General features: G+C 37.6%; 1 protein-coding gene across 1 annotated transcript in view; it reads right to left on the bottom strand.

Annotated features, from left to right (window-relative positions):
• Window positions 1-17,795: 17,795 nt before the first annotated feature.
• Window positions 17,796-22,470, bottom strand: part of kcna4 (potassium voltage-gated channel, shaker-related subfamily, member 4) — a 31,055-nt gene continuing 26,380 nt past the window's right edge. Inside the window, exon 2 of the mRNA XM_052562249.1 lies at window positions 17,796-22,410. The gene's annotated coding sequence lies outside the window, so the exon portion shown is untranslated. The remainder of the gene's footprint in view (window positions 22,411-22,470) is intronic.

Below are 22,470 nucleotides of genomic sequence, written 5' to 3' on the forward strand. Positions count from 1 at the left end.
TACATTTTGAAACAGTCAATACTAATATTCTTTCATTCAGTACATTTCATACTTTTTTCTATTCAGTCTAAACTGCAGAGAAATAGTGGTGAATTTTTCAGCTGTAACTAACATCCTGTTTCTTCAATGTTCTTTGACATAGTGACCAAAAGAACAGCTTTGAAAGAATGGGCCTCCAAAAAAAACTTTCCATCTAAACAATCTGTTATTCATACAGACAAATGAACACTTAAAATGTCGAATTTCTGGCTTTCCTGCATGAGAGAAAAGATGTGTTGACATTTTAATTATCATAGACCAGCCCAAACGCATTCTTAACATTTTCTTTCATCACTTGCTATTCTCAAATCAGTTTGAAAGTGTGAGTGCTAAATGCACATTTGTGATGAATCTATAAGGGTGACCCTTCCGCTGAATGTAGTCGAGCTCGGTTTCCCTGACACTTTTATCCTCTCCTAGAAAACACTAGCTCTGGAGGGATTTGCACCGGGCCATCATTTTTTTCCAGTCCACTGAGGGAAGCTCTATCTATTTTTGGCATCACATGACAGACTACCACAGCGTACCAAAGAGCCAAAACTCGCACAATATCCTCCAGGCCTACAGCCAGGTGACATAAGGACCCACTGTGAACAAAACAACAGGCTGCTGTTGTCAAACACTTTTGGGTTTCGGAAAACCTGATGCTATTATTCCATGTCTTTCAAAAACCCACTCTTATGCCACGTGAAGCAGTTTTGGGAGACATTTTGGACTTCAGAAATGAAAGAATTAAGGATGATAGAAAGCAAGAGAGTCCATTTTGATGAGCTTAAGCTCAATCTGTGAACCCACAGTGAGATTCAATCAACAGAGTTTCAGCTCTAAACCTTTTATCAGCAGAATGTATCATTAATGCTGATTATTGACTAAATTCATTCAAGTCAAGGATTAAGTTCTTCAGTCAAGTGAAAGTGAGCCTGAAGATCAGTCCAGACGTCTAGAAATGCTCTGAAAGTTGTTCTTGGCAGCTCAAATTTTTGATCTCAACTGAAAAGTACAGTGAACATTACAGCCTGAGGTGTCATTACAGATTTATAAAAACACATGTACTTGTTCTGTCACTTTTTTGGATTCATTTTTAAATAAACTGAAGTTGATTTATGAAGCTAAACATCGTCATCTCTTTTTTTTTTTTTTTTTTATAAAAAAAAATATCATTACTGTCATCAATTATACTTAACAGCGCACACTAGCAAAATGTTTTAAACTGTATATTGGTTTGTGAGTTTAACCCCTCTAAGAAGAGGTTGTCATTTTCCCACAATTCTCTGTGAATGCAGGCCTTTTTTTTGGCATTTACTGTATGCAGCAACTGGGCGAACTCAGCAAGGATATGGCAGCTAGGAAGCTAGCCAGGAAACATTTACAGAGATTCTGCACCTTACTAAAGCCTAGCAATCCTCAGTCATCACTGCTCTCAACAACACACATTCACAGAGGAAAAGGAGAACACATCTGGTCCTTATTGGAACCAGAGAAAAAATGAGTCCAAGCCAAACTAATTATTCAGCACCACAGAGAGGTATTAATACAAAAAATATTTACTTGCGTCATTGAAAGGTTACGTGTGATAGCCTCGTCTAGCCAGATCTTTGGTAATAATCTGGTCCACATTGCAGCTTATTCTGGCCAAGAACCATCTGCTTACACCTGACCTCTTGAGGTAACCAAACAAATGAACTACATCCGTCATGCTGGCATTGTCCTTTCAACCTCTTATGTTTTTTTTTTTTTTACTGTTTTACTGGTACTGTTTTTGTAACATTCATTTCTTTATGTTTGATCACAATTTCTCAGTAAATCTCTATAATTCTATATATCTGAGTGTCTTCTATATATCTTTCTCTAAATCAGTATTTTATATCATTTAGAATGGTACTAGGCACAGACTTCATCTTAGTTTTGGTTGCATTAATATGTAACATTAACATGTAGGCAAATCAAAGTCCTAGTGCTTAAATATATATATGTGTTGTGTGTATTTATATACATCATTTATACGTGTGTGTCTGTGTGTGTGTGTATATATATATTGTTTGCATATTATTTGTATGTGTTCTGTGTACATTTATTATGTATATGTAACATACAGTATATATATTGAAAATATTTATCTATATATTTATATAATTTATTTTATAAATATATTTAATATATAAACATAACATATTTTTCTGAAATATATACATGCATGTGTATGTATATATACATAATAAATATATACAGCACACATACATGTATTATGTAAAAAAAAACTTTTATTTTGAATGCAATTAATCATTTGACAGCCCTAATATATATATATATATATATATATATATATATATATATATATATATATATATATATATATATATATATATATATATATATACAGTACTGTGCAGAAGTCTTAGGCCACTAGTATTTTCACCAACAAAAAAATGGTTTTAAGTCAGTTATTTCTATCTTTTGCTGTAGTGTGTCAGTAGAAAATATCACTTTACAGCAAATAACACTTTACAGAATTTTTACACAAGTGCCTAGAACTTTGGCTGTTGTCAGACTCCTTGTGCAAACAAAAATCTCACTGGATTATTATAATTAATGGCAAAAATATATTTTCTACTGACACACTACAGCAAAACATACTCAAGCACAGCTCAGTTTATTCAGGAACATTTAATGGTACATAATTGTTTGTGTACACTTTCAATAGACATGACTGCTTACTATTATTGTGAGCGACCTACTTATTTTGTGATACTCCACCTTAATAGCTTTTAGATGCCTTTATGCATTTAGCAGATGCTTTTATCCAAAGAGACTTACTTTTTATCAGTTCATGCATTCCCTGAAAATCAAACCCATTCGCTAGTGAAAAAAAATATATGAAACGTTTAGTGCAAACTCCAATGATCAGCAGATGATACACAACAGCTCTGCTGATGAGAACTGAAACAATGTCATTTTCATTCCATGATTTTAAATGCGGCCATTTACCATTTCCCAAAGAGCTGTTTATTCTCAGCCGAATAACTACGGATTAATTTATTAAGCACACTTTGGAGTGCTGTATGGAAACGGTGATGTCATTCCAGATACTGGCTGGATAATGATGACTCATATGTGAGTTTGTATGCTCACTGAAGAGTTGGTGTTCAGCTGAAGTGACTCAGTGGCTCTTTACATTGTTTCATTCGAGCTTTCAGAGCATGTAGTTGCAGATGAGGCTGTAATAGGGATAATGTGCATGGCTGCAACAGAGCTAATTTGCAATAGACCGAATGAACCTGCTCTTTCAACAGGCTAGAAGCTTTGCCTTTGAAATCACGATATTTATCAAGTGATCAACACAGCGTTCATGTGCACAAGTTGGTGCTAAGATGAACGCGAAAGAGCGATGAAAAGATAGGGCTATGGTGGGCGTTTGACTGCTCTTGAGGAGCCAACGTTGTGGGAGGAATCCCAAAGTGCACACACGCTCCTCGAATCCTGGCAAAAACATTTACCCAATATCCAAGCAATGTCTATGATGACTGTTTAAGTTTAAGCTAGCTAGATTTTGCTGCTTAAAATGTTAAATAAACACAACATTTTTGAATCTAGCAATATGGGACATATGTGCTCGAGCACTTTCCCTTAATCAGATTGGTTGGATCATGTCTCTGCTGCTGCCTTGAACCACTTGAATATCAGACATGAATACAACCAAGCTAAGTGCTGCCTAAGGCTTAACCTAACCTGTGACGGACTACTGGGAGCTCAATAGAAAGGAAGAGCGACCCGGTCATTTAAACAAAGTGAAATGGACCGGTAAAAAGAGTACCCGATACACATTAGAGGGTCGGGTCGCTGTACTGACAAAACCTTCTCCAGGCTGGAGATTTCTTTAACGCTTTCTTCAAGAAATATATATATATATATATATATATATATATATATATATATATATAATACATCCACAGCATTCTTTGAGCATGTAAGAAATACTGCAGCTGCACATATAACATATATGAATAACCACCATATATAGCGTACATAGAATCACCCTGTAACAGATCTATACAGCAAACACTACAGCCAAGTGTTTGAATTTTGAGCAGCAAGCTCATTACCTGCTGATATAAAAAGGTAAGACTAAATATAGTCTATAACTAAATAACTAAATGCAGAAGAACTGTGTTAACATATCCAAGATGCTTCAAGGAATCTACCTGCAAAGCTACCTGAAAAACTATGTGCAAGTGCACCTACGGCAAAAGTTGCTGTAAACACAAAGGATGGTCACACCAAATGTTGATTTAATTTAGTTAAAAGAAGTTAATTGATGAAGAAAATCTATTTATGACATATTTTGACAGCATGTTAATTTTACAACATTTTTACACAAGTGACGAAAACTTTAACAGTACTGTAGCTTTGCAGGTAGGTCTCTTGAAGCATCTTTGAGATGTTACCACAGTTCTTCTGGATTAAGTCTTTCTCAGTTTGTTCTGGTTCTTCATGTCATTCCAGACAGACTGGATATATACAGTATATATATATATATATATATATATATATATATATATATATATATATATATATATATATATATATACAGTACAGACCAAAAGTTTGGACACACCTTCTCATTCAAAGAGTTTTCTTTATTTTCATGACTATGAAAATTGTAGAGTCACACTGAAGGCATCAAGGGCTATTTGACCAAGAAGGAGAGTGATGGGGTGCTGCGTCAGAGGACCTGTCCTCCACAGTCACCGGACCTGAACCCAATCGAGATGGTTTAGGGGTGAGCTGGACCGCAGACAGAAGGCAAAAGGGCCAACAAGTGCTAAGCATCTCTCGGGGAACTTCTTCAAGACTGTTGGGAGACCATTTCAGGTGACTACCTCTTGAAGCTCATCAAGAGAATTAAAAGAGTGTGCAAAGCAGTAATTAAAGCAAAAGGTTTTTGAGACACCTAGAATATGACATATTTTCAGATGTTTCACACTTTTTTGTTATGTATATGATTCCATATATAATTCCACGTGTTAATTCATAGTTTTGATGCCTTCAGTGTGAATCTACAATTTCCATAGTTATGAAAATAAAGAAAACTCTTTGAATTAGAAGGTGTGTCCAAACTTTTGGTCTGTAATATATATATTACAGACCAATAACCAATAACCAGCTGGCACCAGAAGAACAGTGAATCCTACGAATTTCACACTTGAAAACAAAGCCCACTAGACTGTGATCATGTGCTGACTCTGAATGCGTCTTTCACAGACTGGCAAAGGAGTATACTTTAAAGGCTCAACTATTTGCAAAATTGAGCTTTGTGCTCATGTATCCTACCTCTCTCATTCGGCACAAATCCAAATATTCAATAATATTTACATATTTGCAACATAACATATCTGAATGCTTAACTGTTATTTATTATGTAAATTATTGGCTTTGTGTTTCAGTCGCGTACTAGCCGTGACACAGAGGTGACCAGACTGATGTTGTATTTTATTTTGATAAAGTACCAAATATGCTGTCAAGTCAGCAATGCTGGAACTGATGTGTTTTGTGGGTGTGTGTGTGTGTGTGTGTGTGTGCGTGTGTGTGTGTGTGTGTGCACGCACTGGCGCGATCACTTCAACTGTTTCCTTATTCCAGCAGAATCAATTTTAAACACTTATTGTCTTATTAATAATGCATCACTGTGCAAAGGTCTGCTTTTATTTGTGTATGACATTGTGACATTGTGCTTTTGTAAAATAAAGAAAACAAGGATGTTGCTTTATGCCATAAAGTTTTGAGTTTCCTTTTGTTGTTTTCCCCTTGTTTATCTATAAACTAAATCAAATATATTTTGTGTATATGTACTGCAGATTTTATATGTATAACATAATATAATAATATTTAGTATTTTTACATCTAAGTGTAAATATTTGTTTTCCCTGTTGTAATCGACCATGACCCCCGAACCAAGGTAAATACTGAATAGTATATAGCATAATTTCAGTAAAGATCAATCAAAATGTATACTCAAAATAAAAATAGAAAAAATAGTCATGCAAAGTTCAGAGCCAAAGAACAAATGATTTGCTTCATGATCATTCTGGAAGTTTTTCTGAATTATAAATCAGCACAGGTATATTCATCTTCATAGAGTGAAACAGGAGAAGGTCAGAATACACCTCTGCTATATGTCATTATTTAGAGTCAGCCAAAGAGTTCATCGCCCACAAACTCATCCACATCTCACTGATGACTGTGTCGTTATGAAACCGTTGCCGTGGCACTCATGTGCTTTGGCAGGTGGCTGCAGGGAGTGAAAGATTCCTGGCTCTGACTATCTGTGCTGAACAATGCCAAAATATTACAAAAAAACAACAAAACAAAACAAAGGAATAATGTGGAATAGGTCCATACAGAGAGGTCAGATGAATGGATTATTTACACATGGGACTTATAGACATGTAACGTCAGACACCAGTGATGACTGGTCATGTCAAACGGACACAACGCCAATTTCAATATTTAAATTAATGCCAATAAATAATATTTAATAATATTTAAATTGTAATATTTACACTATTATTTAAAGGATTGGGATCAGTAAGATTTTTTAAAAAATAAATCTAATTTTCACCAAGGGCTACAAACAGTAAAAACAGTCACATTTATTTCTGTTATGGTAAAGCAGAACTTTCAGCAATCATTACGTCAGTGTTACATGATCCTTTAGAAACCATTCTAATGTTCTGATTTGGTCTTGTTAAAATCAAACAGTATAATAAGATAATAATCTTCTTCTGTGTTATCATTATTATTTTAATCTTACAGACTATTATTTAAATCATAACATAAATCAAAAATGTCTGTATGTTCTGCGCTCAGAGGTACTTACTGTATGACGTTGCAAGATGTACAATTGTGTGGTTGAGTCATATGAGTTAAACATTTATTTGTATTTTTAACATGTATTTTTTATTTTTATTTTTGTCACAAGGGGTCAGAAAAAAAAAATACATTTTACATTTTTGAGTGAATTAACCTTTGATAAGACCTTTATTAGTTTTAAATTCGTGTTCCACTCAGCGAGGTGATGTATGAGAAAGGCCAAGCTAAATGCCCATGTCACTGCGGGTCTGAAGTGGGTAAGACTAGGATGCTGGCTTTAATTCAGACACTGGCTGGGATGTGGCCTGGATTTGGATGTGCTTTGATTCAGATGACTGATGGGGGATCAGTTTATCACAAAGAGCAGAAGCATTGGCAGTATTCTGGAAGGGGCAAGTGAATGGTAAACGGGCTACTGCATTACATTTGCAGAAAATAATACATTGTAATATTGCACTGTTAGAAACCAGCCAGTGATTTTACAATACAATTAGAGCTGTTCTTGATTGATCCAAGATGGCCAAAGTGAAGCCAACAATTACACTAAATGACAAGCATTATATTTGAAAGTCAAGACATTATAGGGAGTTTTTCGACATTCAGAAGTGACCCTTTTATGATTCACTGGAGGACCACCAGATACATTTTGCCCAGATGTGATGCAATGACAGCGTAACATCGTCCAGAGACACCTGCCTTGGCCAAAGAGTAAACCCTCTATTAAAACAAAAAGCTGCTGCATACACTATATTTTGTTAATATGGGTTAATGATAAAAATATGAGAAGCATCTCTGAGGACAAATGTGCCATCTGTTTGCAGCATGTGTGATTCTGTCCTTTGCCACCCAGTTCAATGTCAGGACACCACTCCCATTTACTTGTCTCCTGGAAATCACCGAGCATAACGTTATTCCACCTTTTTTTCTGTTAATTGAAGTAATACTTAGCAGTGCTATTTTAGTGTGACTGAGATAATTTATCAATTTCATACATTTTTTTAATTATATTTATTTTTATAATGTACAGTTTTCACTATATTTTTGGTTATAGTTTTAGTCATTTCCATTTTATTAGTTTTTAGTACATCAAGTTGCTGAAATAAAATGTTACATTTTTTTATTTAGTTTTATTTCAGGTACATTTTATTTTATTTCAAGTAACATTTTTTATGGTTTAGTTTTTGGTTTTAACTATAATATCCTTGTCAGTATATTTTCCCACTGCTACACTTATTTTCAAAATATAAAATAATAAAATGTTTCTTTAGAACCTTTTCAGCATATTAGAATGATTACTGAAGGGTGATGTAACACTGAAGACTGGAATAATGTCATGACAGAAACAAATAGCATTTAAAAAATCTGTAAAAATAGAAAACAAATAGAATACATTATATAAATGTAAATGATACTATTTCAAAATATTGCTGATTTGAATGTATTCGTATCAAATAAATGCAGCCTTTGCGTGCCAAAGAGACTCACAGAAGCATTCCAAAACCTTACTGACTCCAAATTTCAAACTAAATTTGAAGAGTAGTGTACAGTCCCGCATGTGATTCTCCCCTATATTAATGCAGAATGAGTAATGCATAGCTGGATGTGGTATTCTCATGTGTGTTGTGATTGTGAAACAACTGTTTTAGTGTCCGTGGTGAAGCCGTTGGCATCTTTGTGTTGTTCTGGCAGCCTCCTGAGGAAACATCACTGGGTACAAGACAACTCTCCATCTGCCTCCTGTGCCAAAGCTTGCCGGTTCTCTCCGTCTTGTTGGGCCCTGCCGAGTTTACAGTCTTGGTGACTAGCGCCAAGTAGCAGTCTCACGCTGCTCCTGAATCATGAAGCCGTTTCGCACTGAAGCAGGAGAGTGTCTGTGAGACTGAAGACAGACTGAATGATTGTTGCTGTGTGGTCATGAACGCTTCCCTGTGAAACACTAAGCAGTGTCTTAGAAGCGATTACAGTGGCTTCTCAAGTGGCATATATCAAATTCCCCTTTATTTTTAAATGAGTGTTTGAAGGAGTTTAGCTGTCTTTAAGTATATAACCTGGTCATTTGGGCTCAGTTTTGTTTCAAATGAAAACTATCTAAACAAAAATAAAGCAACAAAACAGAGGTCTAGAAAAAAATCATATATGGTAATATACATTGATGGTATTAATAATAAAGTTAAAACATAACAATAAAGTTTAGTAAAGTAAATTCCAGTGAAAAATAGACATACTAAAATGTATTTAGCATTAATTTCATTATAAGTATAACTTTAATTGTGTGAAAATAAATATATGCTGAATTATATTTGATTGGAACTATTGTTAGTATACTTCTTGTACACTTTAAATATATTGCATTGGTTGCACTTTATTTTACAGTACGTGTACTAACATGTACTTATAGTATACTTACAGTGTATTTATCTAAGAAAGTTCTGGTAATACAAGGTAACTAGATGGGGTAGGGTTAGGTTTAGGGGTAGGTTCAGGGTTAGTACCTAGTTATTACATAGTTATTGTAATTACTATAATAAGTACATAGTATGTACATGAGGAACAGGACTGTAAAATAAAGTGCTACCATTGCATTTAAAGACCAATATTATTCAAAGATGATGCTACAATCCTCATCAGTAGTGACATTAAAACACATTTCATGCTTAATAATAAGAAATGCACATTGTGCACAAGTTCTCCAAATAAAGTGTCATAATCATTTTTATGTCAGTCTCGAATGATATGTCAGTAAATACGATTTGAACTATACTTGTATTGTATTTGTAATGTAATGTATTTTTTTAATAAATTACTTTTTAGTAGGTGATATAAAGTAGGCAGTCCTTATTTCTAGATTTACTTACAGGTATTTCCTGCTTTCATTTTCCATCATTATAAAACATTTTGCATCAAATAGTTCTATTCATGCCTTTATATTTATCTGAATTTATTTTGGTCTTATCTGCTTCTACAGTAGTTTCCTTATTTCCTTCCCTATACATAAGGGCCAGACAATGTGAACCAGACTGCATTCTTGCTGGGCTAAAAACATATTTTATTCCCCTATACTTTATAATGCATTAAAAACATGGCTGCTTTGCAATCTATTACAGTTATGATTCCTCTGTCTCGTGATAACACAAGTGCACTTTTTCACCACAAGTCAACTGTTCTTACATTATAAAATGTTAGATATACGAGGCAGCGCAGGCAGTGTGACAGAATAGCTGAAGAGCACATTAGGATCACATATGTTCCTGGGAGTGATGGCAGCAGAGAGGGTGAGTTATGCACACACACCTTGTACACATTCATAAGATAAGTAGACCCTGGAGCAGCTCTGGGTGAGTAGCCACAGGATGGATGTTTTAGAGGGATTTACAGCAGTGATGGCTTGTAAACATTTTCAGGCACGATGCCAATAAGAATTTATCGATAGCTGCGGTGAAGATGGAGAGAGACTTCCTCTGATCTAACCTCACTGTGCTCTTCTCACTTCACCCGAGGAGTCGCTAACGTTAGAGCATTTTTAACGCATGCCATTATGTAGAATTAGGTTAGAAAGCTCGTTTACAAATCTCTGCAAATTCGAGACAATAAACAGATGTTCAGGCGACATTTTAGTGTGTTACCTTGCACGTCGCTGAATGGCTTTCACACTCAAGTTTTCCAGATGGAGTTGGAACTCAGCACTACAACTGAGGCAAAATGTTTGTAGCCGAAACAATGAATGCAGATCTCAACCCAGCATGTAAGAGCTTTTTATATGAATTCATTTATTTATTTCCGTGAGCATTCCACGGCCAAGCAGCAGACCCTCCGCAGGTATTCCTGTTCATCACAGAGACAGCGTGTGGATCTGAGCTTAGCCAAGTCCAATCCCAGCTCCTCTCCGCCTGTCACTTAGCCAGCACAGTGTGACACATTCAAAGCCTCTCCACTATTCATTAGCATAGAAGCTCTGTAGAATGAAATAAATATCTTTCCCTGCCTCATCAGTTTGAATTTGAGGAAGGAATGGTTACGTAAGGCTGCTAAATTTATCAATGCTCATTTTATGCAAAGCCCAGGCTTACAGGCGGAGCCTGCGTGCTATTCCAACAGGAGGATGCCTTTCGTTTCCCCCCAAGCTATTTTATTCTATTTCTGTCCATGAAAAAGGAGGAAAAGATGCAAGATCTTTAAAAAGTCGGACCGTTTTTATCAAGGACTTCTTGGTTTGGGGGCCAATATGAGCTTGTCTTTGCAGTCTGTAAAAAATAAGCATCCATGAGAAATTCATTTGTGACTTGACTCACTGTTTGGGAGCAAAGCACTGCAAAAGAAAAGAGAACATAAATAGTCTGTGTCATTGAAATAGCTTTGTACATGGCAAAATTAAAGAGTCTTGTGGTGTGTTTGTGTGTGTGTGTGTGTGTGTGTGTGTGTGTGTGTGTGTGTGCGTGTGCGTGCGTGGTTTTAGTCTTTGATGAATGAATTGGTATTCTAACAGTGTGAGGCTGGAAGTGAACTGCTCTGCTCCCATAGGAAACTGTTAGTGTCCCTCTTTCTTTCTGTCTCTTCTCTCTCACTTACTCTCTCTGTGAGGCTGAATGATATGCCCCATGCCTGTGAGCTGCTCAGCCATATACAGGACTGACTGACAGCTCCCTCAGAGCAGCTTAAGCTAAGACGGCACAGTGCAACACAGTTCAGCATAGCTCAGCTGAACACTACACTGCATACCACTTACCTGCACACTCCAAATTTAGATTTGCACTAGACGTGCAACAAAACGCAGGACAACGAGTCCAAAGTTACACCTCTGGGTAACGTTTCTCAAACACTAAAAAGAAGTGGCCCACAGTTTGAGAATTTGTTCATGCCATGCCAGAAATACAAAAACTTCTCAAATTCAGTGAACAAGTTTGTGGTGGGCATAACTTGTATTTGAACATTTCTGACAAGACTGAACTGTTTCATGAACCGCTTTTCAGCTGCACTTCTCCTCACATTCTAAATAGATGATCACACAGCACAACCAGACTAGTCTGATTCACAATAGATTTAGAATTAAATAGAACAATAGATTTAGAATTAAATCAAATTTTAATAGATAATAGAAGGATCTTAGTAAACATTTAAGATTTGAATACTTAAATGATTTTTAATGTGTTTTTAGTTGTGGGACAGCGGTTTGCAGTTTTTATTCTGTAGAATGGTACATATATTCTATCTTAATCTGTATCTTTTATAGTTTATCATGACCCTTATACACTGAAATTGAAAAAAGGCATGCCTAATTTAATAATATGGAATGGTTAGATGAAAAAAGTGAACCATAAGAAAACAAAGGCATCTATTCTCATATTTCAGTTTTTGGTGGACTTTAAGATTCATTACCTCTCCAGTTACAGTAGGTCCTAGCAGGAAATAGTTTAGGAACCTCTGTTATGCAACACACTTCATCACTGAATGCTGCAGTTATATGCACCATAAATGCTAAAGAGGAATTCTAAAAATGAGCGCCGCTGCACGCATCAACACAGGGGGCAAATCTCAACATGGCATAACTTCAATAGGAAACTATGACACTTATTCAGATAATCCTTAAACTGTCCTGTCAATCAAACCTCATGCCTGCATAAAACCCTCATGTCACTTGCATTTCCAGCCTCTCCAAGAGATGTTCTCTGCATGCAGTCTCTGTCGCTTCATTGCTATTTCATCCCAAATTACCACACAATCTTCTGTCCTCATTGAAATCAGCTAGTGACTCACTGTAGGATCAAAAATTCCCATTTTCTCCACATCACCCCCATGCATTATCTCAACCTCCTCCGAGCATTCCTCATTGAAATCTGAATCCAAAGCTGACCCCCTTTAACATGAAATGTTTATGCTGCTGCTCTCATAAATGTCTGCCCATTGTTAATCATGCAAGTGTACATGTGAGGATTTTTTTTACAATGCATGAAAGTCATCACATGACCACTGCTCAACTTAGCATGGCTGTAAACAAGGCTTGAATTTGATATCTATGTTGTTAAATGAGCACATTTTTGTCCACATTTATTTGAAATTGATTTGGAGTGCATTTAAGGAAGGCAAATACGTGATGTAATGTAGTTGTTGTTTTAATATTAATCTGAAACTTTTCATATAATGTTCCCTCAAAACAAGTTATAATTTATCCTTTATCTATATAAATGAATATGATTATATTTTATTGTAATAAATATAAAATATAAAGAGTACTTTGGTAAAATTCCAAGCATGGCCAACAAGCTGCCACTGTTTTGGCTGACCAACATGACTTCAACATGAATTCTGTGGCACTGTTTTAAGGTCATTTCTGAACAGTCATTGAGCTGTGTAGAGTGGTGTTCATTCCCATTCGGTCTGAAATGTAATTTGTAACTCTAATCCCCAGTCTCACGCATACACAAGCATACATGCACGCGTGGCCACCTAGGACGATGAGGGCACTGGCAGGTCAGGGGTGTAACAGCAGAAAATATCAGGCAGACTCCTGCTGCTCAGGTTCAGCCCAGGCCCCCGATGAGTGGCAGAAGCCTTTGAAAGTGTGTGCGTGCATGTGTCTGTTATGTGTTTGTGCGTCAGTCAGAGGCCTTTCCAAAAGAACCCGGCGCATTGTGTGCTCCGAAAGGTTGAGCGGGCAAATGGAAATATCCATTGTAGATGATTGACAATGCCTGACACCCTTATATATCACTCTGACGAATGCTTATTGGAAATATACGTCTCACCCCCCCGCCCCAGTATAAATCCTCTAAAATAGAGCCGCTTAAGCACAGCGCTTCTGCACCACTGTGTTCGTGCACTATTCAGAGGCATGAATGTACCATTCAGTCGCTCACAATCAAAATAAATGTAACCCGACACCTATTCCGCTGTAAGAAGAAGAACACCTCGGAATATACAGCCTATATGAATATCTGCAGCTAGAGATGAGTAATATATCATATCAACTTCAGAAACTCGACAAATCCAATTATTCATGTTTGTAGTGGCTGTTTGAACGCTTTGGCTGTGAGCAAAAGACAGAGCTTTTTGCAATAACAGTTTATATTTGATAGTGAAAGAGTGCACTTCAGCCCTAAGGTGCGTTCGTTTCTAAAAGGAACAAATCTTACAGTCTCAATGAAAGAAAGGGTCCCCCCTGAATAGATTTACCATGTGACTTCTCTTCTCTTCTCTCGTTCCCTCTCTTCTCCTCTCCTCCACTTGTAATTTTGCTCCAGACAATTCACACTGGCAGTTTCCATGACAACAAATAGAAATTTCCCTTCACACCTCATGCGGGTGCATTTCACCGCCAGTGCATGGAAGACAGCGCCCGCCTCCCGTGTCACAAACTGTCTGTGCCATGCTCTTGTGCTCCAACCTCCATTTCTCCCAACCAAAAAGCCCTCCTCCCTCCTCCTTTACCCATGTCACTAAGCCTTAGCTCCAAGCTACAGCCCACTAGCTTCTTCAAGGCCTCACGCTGGCCGCGAGAGCACGAGTGTCATATAGAATCACGCTCTCTGGTCCTCATTTCCCTATCTCTCGGAGGCCGGTTTGGTATTATGGGTGTGTTAAGATGAGTCCCATGTATGGAGTTCTCAGAGCTGAGAATGATGTTAGTAATTGCACAGAGCGGCTGAGGATGGGCCGCATGCCCGTGGCAGTGTGTGTGTGTGTGTGTGTGTGTGTGTGTGTCATGGATGGCTGAGTATGTGCGGTCTTATGTGTTCTGTTCTCTTACAATTCAATCGTTTCTGCATCAACAGTCTTCTCTCTCTGCCAGAGCATTACTTCCATTCACTCTGTCATGCTCCTATTCTTGTTCATACATTTTTTTTCTTCTGCACTCGTTCACAATTTTATCTCTTCCTCTCATTCCCGTGGAACTGTCCCTTGACTGTTATTCTGCTCTGTCATCCATTGTCCAACTCATTTATTGGAGTCTTTTTTTTTTTACTCTGTGCACCTCTTATCTCGCTCTCTTTGTTACACATAGTCCTGCAGAGCTACCAGACTGGTCTAACATATATTCATGGCTGCCGAAGGGACCCATTTCAAAAGAGGCTTCTGTTGCCAAGACAGCAGATTTTCTCTCTGCAAATATTACAGGATGTAGTTACAGCAGATTTAAGGGTGAAGTGATGTTGTCAGCCCTTTGTACGCCTTACTGAAAAGTAACTCAATTTGATTGCTATCATCCATCAACATAAGTCAAAGTTTGGAATAATTGGCTGCCTTCAAACTCACGTGTTGGAACTGAATTGGCCACACACCAGAGGAAGTTGAATTGGAATGTCTTGAAGAGGAATTTACTGAACTGTAATTCAAAGAGATTTCTCACAGGTGATGCATTCTGAGAGTGCTGCCTCACTGGTCTATTCCATTCCATATCATAAAATAAAATAATGCTTTATTTTAAGGACCAATTCCTCCTATTAATTAGTTGCTTATTAGCATACATATACATAGAATATTGGATATATATTAGTACTTATTAAGCACATATTAATGGCTTATTCTACATGACCATGTTTTATATATCTTAATCCTCCCCCATACCTAAACTTAACAACTACCTTAATAACTATTAATAAGCAGCAAATTAGGAGTTTATTCAGGGGAAACTCTTAATAAATAGTGAATATATGTTTCTTAATATATAGTGTAAAAAAAATATTTGTTGTTGTTTTATTGTTAATTTATTGCCTGACAATTAAAATTTTTTTTAAATTATTATTCTTATATATTTGTCTACCCATCTTCTCACGCCAGTGAAAATGTTGCCATGCAACCTATAAACCTTTAAAAAATAATAATAAAAATTGCCTAACCTCTACAAACTTAAATTAGTAAGTGAAATTAGTTTCTACTTTAGAGTAAAATTCTTCATCCTGTTTTTTAAAATTAATTCAAATTAAATGAACAGGATTGGAATTTGCATTTGTCAATTCAGTCACAAGCCTGACGTCAACACTTTATCAAACTTTGAACTTGACGTTGCACCATAAAGTAACAATGAAGCTATGACCTTTGAACTCAACCTGTCAAAAATAATGATTCAAAGCTTTTCAATTAAAAGACAAGCATCAAGATGATAATCTAACAGTTGAGTAAGTACTGATCACAGACCATATGTCATTTATTAAACAAGTATCTCATAAATGATGTAAAAACACAATTGATCTCTTCCTCAATTGCTGTCCAAAGGGGGAAATAATTAGCCTAAATCTTCCTCGGCCCATGACCGGCAATCATTTTTGGGCAAATGAAAATTTTGATTATCACTTGATTGCTTTAATTGGTTGAGAATCAAACGCTGTCTGAAGAGGCCCTGGGAAAAGAGCTGGTAATTAGGGTCCAGACTCGTGATGAGCAAGAGTGCACAATAGCATAGCAGGAGAGAGATTGGACATTATCGGAAGATGAGTTGGGGGTACCTAAAATGGGAGGATTAGAGTGCAAAGAGAGAAGGACCAAGGTTACGCCACAGAGAGAGTCAAGTTAAAGGAAACTGTTGGAGTGTAAAATGGTGTAGAATTTCTAGGGACAGTAACGGGCCCGGCATTATGTTTCCAGCAGTGTTAGTCATAAGGCTAGCCGCTTACTGCCATGTTTCCTGGTAGTGTGAACGCTTCAGAATGCCCACCATGTGCTTAGTTATTGTCCTGTGTCAGGTTTAATGTTACACCTTTGAGTGATGTGGCCTATTCCTGGAAGACAGCCACAAGCTCCAACTCAAAGCCAGCAAGAAGGACATTCATGGCCTGTTTCATTCAATGACCTTGCATGTGGGTGATGCATAAAGTATTGCTCTCCTCAGACCAAATGGGACTATCTCATTGGCGAGCCAGTCGCCATAAATGAGCTTAAGCACCCTGATTGTTCCGGCCAATGGTAACAAGCATGCTCGGACACAGCTAATGCGAATGTGACAGCTGACATTCCACGTCGGAAATGTTACGTAAGTGTGCCAAAGCAGACGCGCTGAGCGGGAAGACCTCACAGATTGTTTCAGGGTCCTCTGGCAAGTTCACCCCCGTTTTACAGACAGCAATGATGGGCGCTCATCTATAAATATCAGCACCCAGCACTGATTTACACCCTGTGGCCGTAGCCCAGAGTCCACAGGCATTGACCTTCAAGGCGGAATGCAAACACACAAAGACAAATCTGTCTCTTTCCATGTCAGCTTCTGCAGTTTACAGTAAATAAAGTAACCCACAGAGAGCGGGACGATCTATAATTAAAGTAGAAAGGTCACCTGTACCCTAGTACCTGTTAACTCTCGTCCTCCAGCCACTGGTGACTTTTCCCTGAAGTCAGACAAAGGCATCAGATAAGAGTGGGACTAATTAACACCTCATTTATTTTGGTCCACTGGTGTGGACAAGTGACTGTGTGTAAAAGGGGAAGGACCACATCAGCATTCAAGTGCTATTGTGTTTACATCGGCGCATTTGAGCATATGCGTGTGACCCCTAGATAGATATTTTGTTTGGAGGGTGTGAGCTCGGGCACATTGTCTTCAGTGGGAGTTTGGCTACTGCGTCTGGACTAAATCCAAGAGTCTAGTAATTGCTTTATGCACCTTCCATGTTAAATATTTAGATGCTGCCGTACATGAATGACTGGAGGATCAGGTGTCAAAAAAACAAGTCTGTGGGCCTTGCAGCAGAAAATGTCCCATAATGGCAAAACTTTGTCCTTGGTCACAGGCCTCAGTCGAAGACAGCACATGGCGAGGGACGGGTTAGACTCATGCTATACATCAACTGCCACGCACACAAATGGAGATTTGAGTCTCAGAAGTGGAGCAGGATGACTGCTAATAAAATATGAAGAGTTAGATTACCCAAATCATTCATTCAAAAATGCACACACACAGAGGAAAGATAAAAAAATGGCCTTCTTTGTTTTTATTTAATATATTATGTTTTGTTTTTAATTTTCAACATTGCACATAATTTCATTTCCATCACATCTCATATTGCTGCCTACAAAATGATATGCATGTAGAAAAATCCAGAAGATTGATGAATTAACCCCCGAAAAAAGAAACAGAAAGAAAGAAAGAAACGATACAGGGTCTCCAATATACAAAAAAAAAAAAAAACAGTAATAAATAAATAACACAAATACATCATCAATCAGGATGCAAGTTTTCGAAACCAAAGCATCATGCAGAAAGAAAGGGCAAGTCTATCCAAAACTCACATGAATAGAGGAACATCTGGTTATTTATTTACTTCTTTGAGGGGGTAATTCTATACACTTTGCTGTCGTCTGGATTGTTTGTTCAGCGTAAGAACACAGACTCACCGAGCGCATCTCCCTCTGCATGCTTGTTAGGAGGCACAAAAGCTGACCCAACACACACCAACACACCTCTCATCAAAGCGGAAATACACAGAGGTCCACCTGTGATTACCAAAAAGATCTGATATTAGATTCATATTTCTGATGTGCGATTGCCTGTTTTTGTGTTAGTGACCTGTAGCTGCATACATTGCTGTAGGACGGACACTAGAAGTAAGGTGATCTGGTAATTGAAAGAGATCTCTTCCAGTCAGCCATGTTCTCCTGCTGTTTTGTTACTGTGTGGAGACAAGGGTGAGCAGCCAAGCGTTACACAGGTAACTCTGTCCATTACGACACTTTACAAAAGTGAAAAAAAATGGCAAATGATTCTGAAGAACGTATGTGAGCTCACTGAAATTCATTAACAATGAGCAGACAGTCACTTGTACACAAAGTACAATATATCCCATGCTGTAATGAAAGCCACAATATTTTTTTATCTATTATTATTGTTCATACGGTACATCAAATATCACATTAGTGTGCTAAGGTCTCAGGTATTCTATGATTGCTATATTTCAAGTTGCATTTCTAAGGATTCTCTTCATTTTGTCTCAGCATCTCTCACACAGTAGCAGGATTCTGGCTGTTTTGCCATCAAATAGGGATGCACAATATATGAGTAAATATTACAGAGATCTTTTAATTTAGAAACTGGATTGGGATGTCGAATCCCACTCTTGGAAGGCCACTGTCCTTCAGTTGAGTTCCAACCCAAATTAATCATGCCTGAACCAAAGTAATTAAGATTTTCAGCATTATAGTATCTTCCAAGTAGGTATGCTGGAACAAACTAGAGCTTAATTCTGCAGGACGTTGGCCCTCCAGGACCAGGATTGGACACCCCTGTATTGGATCAATATCGGCCGATAATGAATATATATCTGTGCATGCTTGTTTCCACCATTTTTACATTTATTTACTCCTAGCCATCATCTAAAGCTCACTTGAAGTTTTTAAAAACACTAATCCAATAACACTTTTAGCAAATCTTAAAATTAATATTTTCTATGTTACAATTTTGTGAGGCCTAAATTCACTTGTAACACCTCAAAAACATTTGATTTTAGTTTTTAAATGTAAAAAAATTATAAAGAGAAAATAGCCATTAATTTTCTATAAGCCATGACAATCATTTTTTATTATTATTATTCTCAGTGCATCCCTAACAGTCAAACAGAATTCAGATAATATTATGTGTGCATATAATAAGTGAGCTTTTAGATTTCTCTCCATTGCATTGCATATTCCTGTGTAATTCAGTCCTCATAAGCCACTGTTTAATCACAGCAAGTTGAATATGAACAAAATAATTGATCGAATCAATGAGAGGATGTGCTGATATGGTCTATGTTGTTTAGCAGGTAATTTTTTTCACAGGGTAAAGCTTCCTTTCCTCCAAAGCCAGCTGACCAGTCAGCACTGGCAGAGCATCTCCATGGTAACAAAGTCTCCTCATGGTTGGCTGGTAATTCTTGGCTGTTGACTCAGTGTGTAATGAAAGAGCCATGCGCATCGCATTGTGGATGTTAAGGAATTCTTTTGTTCCCAATGTAACAAGCACAGCGCGACATGTCGTGGTGACATCATAATAGCACTAACACGTATTTACATATCAAAGTCACATGTGACGTGACGCAATGCTCCACGTTTAGTTGCTTCATGGCGCTGATCCACCTGATGATCTCGGCTTCAGTTAATGAAAAGCACTCAGCAAGTGGTCCCCTGCTAGAGAGTCCAGTCAACGAACTAACACACGCTTAAAAAAGAGAAAGCTGAGGAGAGAGAGTCTGCAACCAGCAGGAGCGGCTTCCACAAGGTGCACAGAACCATTAGGAATTAAGAGAACGAGAGAAAAACAAGGGCCCGGGACTCAATAAGGCTAACAGTCAAAAAGTAGATCTGCCTAAAATGACGTGTGACCTTGAGGACACAATAAAATAGAGATCTGCTTATGTACATACGTCGTGTTTCATGTGCATCTATTTTCACTAGGTCTAAATCTCTTCAAGAAATAAAAAGAGGTCCGAACATAGAACATAGATTTTCAGGGTTCAACTTTGGTTATATAATATTCAAGGCTAGATTTAAAAAAATAGATAGTACACTTCCATAGAACTTTGCATACAGATTACTTGAATGGATTTCCATGACAACGAAGCAGCTGGTCAATTCTAGAGACTGTTTGTGTTTATATTCTATAAGATCAGAACACGTTTATCCTAAAATTCCCACACGCTGTCTACTCGGAGTACTTCCAACAGGACAGACAGACAGACAGACAGAAACGGACAGAGAAAGAGAAGACAACTGTGTGCATAAGTCTGCATGCTTGGATGCATGTCAGATAGGCAAGGGAGGGAAAGCAAAAGACAAATGAAAAGAAAGAGAGACGGAGGATTGCGGGGCAGTCGACTCTTTCTGTTGCTGTGTCTCCAAACAGAGAGAGTCTTAGTTAACTGGGAATATGAAGATCTGTTTATATGTGGCTTTATTGTCATGCTGTTGGTGTGTGGCACTGTAATTTGCAGTCTTCTGTTTGAGGGCACTATTTATAGAGGGTATTGCAAAAGGGGCGAATTGAACTGCAATACCAAAATTCCCAGTTCACAACAGCAAAGTAGTGTTATTTCTGTTGCGATTAACTGATAGCTAATATTTATAATCCCAACTCTGATATTTAAAGTAGATGCGGGCAGAGAGAAGCAGACTCAGCTCACCATCTGAGTGCTGGGCATCAGTCCAGTAATGCACCAACTCAAATGAATAACCAGCTGTCCACCAAACCTGATGGCACCCGCATACCAACTTTCATAATTTATCTGCACCTTAGAGACCATCAAGGCCACCAAACATAGGTCTATTAGTCCAAAGACTATTACTGATGCGTTACGCCTCTGGGTGATCAAGGGACTGTTTACATAAAAAGGGAAGTTCTATCATTGAGTCAGCCTCATGTTGATCCAAACCTGAATGACTTACTTTTATTCTGTGAAGCAATTGAAATAGTTTCAGTCCGATTCTAAAATGAACCCTAAATGTTGCAATCCAATTCAAATATTGAAAAAGCGGACATATATGTAAGACCTGGAAGACACTTTAACATATGCATGATCGTAAGATGTAAAACATTAATGTAAGCATTAGTTTGTTCACATGGTATTTTTGAATCCAGCTGAGAAAATGGTTGGATTCAAACATTTACGTGCTTATTTTTGTCCTGTTCATTGATTTATTTCAAGTTTACACCATACCTTGCCATTTGATACAAATTTAATTTGAAACTGATCATTTAGGTCCATGCAAACGTATAGACTCGCACTGTATGGACAAAAAACACTAATCTGTTTGTCAGAAAAAGGAAAGTCATATGGGTTTGGAATAACACGATGAGCATATTTTCTGAATTTTGGGGTGAACCATCCCTTAAAATACATTTAGGGTTACGATGAAAAACAGCTCTTCTAATCTAAAAGCGGATTGTTCTTGAAGGTGCTGAGGGGAATGTGATTTGACCCTGCATTCATACTTTAGATGTGTGACCCGTCAAAACTGACATCATTTAGCACTGCCGCTGAACTTCTCCATTCCAGCTGGCAGTCTTTTGGTTTAAGAAATGAAAAGAGATAAAACTAGATGGAAGAGGCTGCCACAGACAGACATACAGTAGACTTTCCCTTCACTTATATTTAACAGCTTTCACCAGGCCTACCACAAAAAAACAAGTGGCAATATTACACCCAAACAAATATTTCTCTATTATAAGAAAATATTCACATCTGTTCTTGCAAGACACTGATTCACTCATAAAGAGGAAAAAGAAAACATGTCAAGCTTTTTTAAGAAGTCTCCTGCTGCAGGTTCCTCTACATAAAGATTTAGTGTACTGTGTCTTTAAGGCATTTATTGGGGCGGGTCTTAAGCAGTTTGACACCTGGCTTGATGATGGACTTTCCTGTCTTACTGCTCGTCGAAGAGGCTGCAGTGTCCACTCTCTATCTGATGTCCAGCAGGATCTTCAGTGACACCTGCGTCGGCGGGACTGTCCCGTCCACTTGCCATCCGCTGACTGGCAGCCATGGCCGTTCCCCTCTGTAGGAGTCCATAGGCTGACGGAAAAGTCTCTCATAGGCAAGACTCACAACACTGCAACAGAAAGGATACAACAAAAATGTTGACTACTGACACAGCTTGTATCATTTATAT

The sequence above is a fragment of the Carassius gibelio genome, chromosome B7, assembly GCF_023724105.1.
Source record: "Carassius gibelio isolate Cgi1373 ecotype wild population from Czech Republic chromosome B7, carGib1.2-hapl.c, whole genome shotgun sequence".
Taxonomy (NCBI): domain Eukaryota; kingdom Metazoa; phylum Chordata; class Actinopteri; order Cypriniformes; family Cyprinidae; genus Carassius; species Carassius gibelio.